The following is a 4,314-nucleotide window of genomic DNA, read 5'->3' as shown; positions in this document are numbered from 1 at the left end:
TAATCGAACGACGGTCAAATCCCTATTCATTTCTTTAATATCTTTATAGTTAAATTAACATGAAATCATGATCGCATTAAATTTTGATTTATGTGATTCGATCAATACCACGCTTCCGCACAATTTTTTTTGAAAATCCGGTTTGAGAAACTAACAATATCAACCAATAGCAATCCTCCAAATTTACCATATACTGTACTTGATTGAAAATTTGTGGAGTATCAAAACAAAACAAGTCTAGTTAAGATAAGGTTAATTTCATGCTTTGCAGCATTACTATTTATGTTTCAGCTTAGAATCAACCTGAAGCTCATCATTTTCAGTGTCATCCACTACCATCTCATGGTCCTCTTCTGCACATGGTTTCCTCTTTCTTTTTTTTTTCCTAAAAATGTTGTCTCTTACTGAATTGCATTACTGTCCACTCGGTCATCAACATTTTCTGAAAAATTGATTCTTAAATTAGCAAAAGGAAAGTACATGAAAATAAGAGATCTAAAACCGTGACTAAAAAATAGATGCATCAACGCCGTAAGGGCCATGAAACTTTCCTTGCAAATTATTAGCAAAAAATCAATCAATCAATAAATATGAAGAACAAAAAAAAAAAAAAAAAAGCATTAGTAGCATAGCGGTCAAAATCTTCAACTAGATCATCATCATCATTGTAACTGAGAAGGTCTCCAACATTAACATCTTTCTTTCGCTAGAAATTTATTTATCCGCTTCCACTCTTCATTGGCCTTAGCATACCCACGTCTTTTGATTGATCTCCAATCTTTATTCTTATATTTGCTTAATCGCATTGCACTTACTTTTGTTACATCCCATAATTTCACTCTGTCTCCGCTCTTCAAATCCAACTATTTATCCGCAAATTTGCGTGGCAATATGCTATATTTTGAAAACAAATGCATGACGCACGAGCATATTTGATCCATAGTTGGGAATGTATTGTGCAGGCAATATAGCTGTACTACTTGGCTCGCAAAATGGCAGCAGTCAATATGTACCAATTTAAAATAAAGGAAAGTATTGAGAACAGTTGCGTTCTATAATAATGAAACCTCTGCCAAGGAAGAGACAAAGAAACTTAAATCATCTACCTTTATTTTAGGGGAAAAAACAAAAAAATGTGTGTACTCCTTCACGAGTTCATTCCAGGGCCCACTCAAGTATATTTGGGGCTTAGGCGAAAATATTAAATAAGACATTTTTTAAAATTAAAATAATATATATAAGAGAAAATTCAGCTAATCTTATTAAAACTCGATTTTTCTTGTCTTTTGGGATGCAAAGTTGATAATTAAATATTTACATTCAAGTTCATCTAATAAATTTTAATCGTTAGACAGTATAGTTAATCTATTAAATTCTTATCTCTTATTTATATGCTTCATATCAACCATCCCAGAATCACCTTTTTAGCAAGACTATTTTCTATGGTTTTTTCTACTGCAATTTCACTATGTAATGATTCTTTTAAATTAATTTATTGCCTTTTTTTACTTGAGATATTTGCATATAAAATAATGTTTATGAGTGGACAAGGAGGTAGAGGCAAAGTGATTAGAGCTTTCTTTCTTTCTTTCTTTCTTTTTTATTTTTTGGTGTTTTTGTAGTTTGTAAAACAAATATTCTAGCTATCTATTTAAATGTAAATCATCAAAGCCCTTTTTTAGATTTATTGTGTTTAATAAAAAAAAAAGAACATAGTCAGTTGGTTAAAAATAAAAGAAAAACCGTTCATCTGCATCCGAAACAGATTTAATAGCATTTAAAGGATTAAAGGAGTCCTTTAAATGAGTGAAATTAACTAAAAAGAGAGAGCAGTTTAAAATAAATGATAATATTTAATGTAGATTAAGAAAATTGATGCTTCATCTCTTCTAGAAAGAAGCCTACTTTCATGCATGATATCTCTCAAATGCCCGTTCCAAATGCTTAGGTCATTTAGTTGGGTTTTTTTTTTATAAATATTATTTAGGTAAATATAATAGATTAATTAGGAGTCTTAATAAATTTAGGGCCTTCAATTTTTGGGGGCCTTAGGCGATTATGGTAGGGCCTTAGGCGATTATGGGAGAGCCGGCTCTGGTTCATTCTTACTGGCTTTTTTCTTTTCTTTGTTTGTTTTTTTTTTTCTTTTTTTTTTTTTTGGTCAGTTTCCATCCCAAAAATAACGAAAACTCAATTGGCTTAGAAACCAATCTTCAGAAAGATGAAAAACGCTCTAATGCAAATACCTACAAAAGAAAAAAAAAATCATAGGTCCGTTTATGAAAATAATAAATATATTTCAAATCGAAATGAATATAGAATGAATAGTTTCTACCACTATATCTAAAGTTCTTCACCATTAGAGCTAAAGAAAAACTACCAGATTTATTGCGTATATAATCTTTCTATTTAGTCATTGGAAGTTCTCTTTTATTAGTTTTAATACTTGATAAGAAATATATTTTTTATTTTATTTGTATATTGTTTATCCTTATGAAATACACAATAATAGAAAAAATTGCACTCTTTGCGCACTTGAGGGTTTCGAGTGCTAAAGCCCCAAGCATGACCCTCCAAATCCTAAAAATGGTAAATCATTGGTGCAACCTTGAACTATTGACCAAAATTACAGTCCCCCAAAGTACGACAATGATATATTTAGTATGTTATGCTCCGATTGCATAATACTATTTCAAATGATAAATTTATTTTATTACCATAATTATTGAGGTTTGAAAGTTGTAAAAACAAATTTTTAATGTAAAATAGTTTGAAAAGGCAAATGTTATAATGATAATTAGAAAAAGTAAGCATACCAATCAATAACAATCCAATGCCAAATTCATCATACATACTTGTTGCAAAATGATAAATTTATCACAATAAATAACATTGTATTAGAGAGTATTTTCACACTCAAATATCAAATTTATAATTGGTACATTATTTATAACATTACATTAAAAATGCTCTTTCTCTCCATCCTGCAAATCATGTTTATTTATTACTTTTTTTCTTTTGATAGATAGGAGAGTTACAGAACACAACAACTGTAGCATGTGATAAGAAAAAAAATAATTATGAAAAAAGAATTATAAAAGGGAAAGAACAAAACTAATTTCAAACCCAACTTCTCCTTATAAATAAAATTGTAAACATGACTTTTCAATTATTAATTTCTCTTTTGAATGGTTTCCATAAATTTGCATATGGAAAAACTCGAGAATTAAATAGTTATTTTATATTTATCTATTAGATAAGTAACCCACTTGATAAATATTGGTGGACATCGTCCTTTTTTGATATGTTCACGCATTCCTCCCGGCCCAAAATTCAAAAAAAAAAAAAAAAAAAAAAAAAAAAAAAAAAAAACACTTAAGTTCAGGGACTACTTACGTAAATTAACTTTTTTTCATTGTTAATTAGCTAAAAAAATGAGTGTACTTATAGTTTAAGGTCAAGCACATGCACAGATCATAAAATTACCACTTTACCCTCACTAACACTCATACATGAGACCCTATACAAGATTTTATCAAATATTTAACACTTAACTAATGAATAAACGGATAATGAAATAGAGTAATAGATTGAGGATTAAACTGGGACTTTTTAAAAGTTAAGAACCCTAGTGAAATTGAAAGCAATGCACCACTTGGGAAATTTACTTTTATTTGGAACCAGAAGATTAATGTAAAAAATTATTTATCAGAAAATTTAACAAAAAGTATGTGGACTTCAGTTTCAAATAAATCTATTATCTATATAGAAGGGAGGATGGAGCTGCACTTTTTTGTACTTCAACCAAGTAATCTAATGGTCTACATTCCTCAATTCTTGTTAATTTTAAATTTAATGGTCAAGATTTAGACACATGGTTTATGCATTTTCTCCCACTCATCTCACATTCAACCTTGTTTGTTTATCTGTTTCATCTTATTTTCTTTTTTTAACCTTGTTTGTTTAGCTTTTTAAATTTTAATACTATTATTTGACTTGTTATATTAATACCATAATGAATGAGTAATATGTTTTGTTAATTTGCTCATATCAAATTGAACAAAGTGACTTCTTTTTTTTTTTTTTTTCTTGTTTCGGATTTTCTTCAAAAAAATTCATTAACTTCAAAAGAAAAAAAAATACTAACATATTATATAGAACATGAACACATAATTAAATATGATATTATCATGACATACAAATTATTATCAATTTTTAGTCCATTACTTAATTATAGAAATATATATATATATATATATTGATCTTAATATTTTCAAATATATTCATTGTTTTGTCAAATCTATATATATATAT

Source organism: Morus notabilis, unplaced genomic scaffold, assembly GCF_000414095.1.
Source record: "Morus notabilis unplaced genomic scaffold, ASM41409v2 Scaffold382, whole genome shotgun sequence".
NCBI classification, from domain to species: domain Eukaryota; kingdom Viridiplantae; phylum Streptophyta; class Magnoliopsida; order Rosales; family Moraceae; genus Morus; species Morus notabilis.
Note: the sequence above shows the minus strand (reverse complement) of the source record.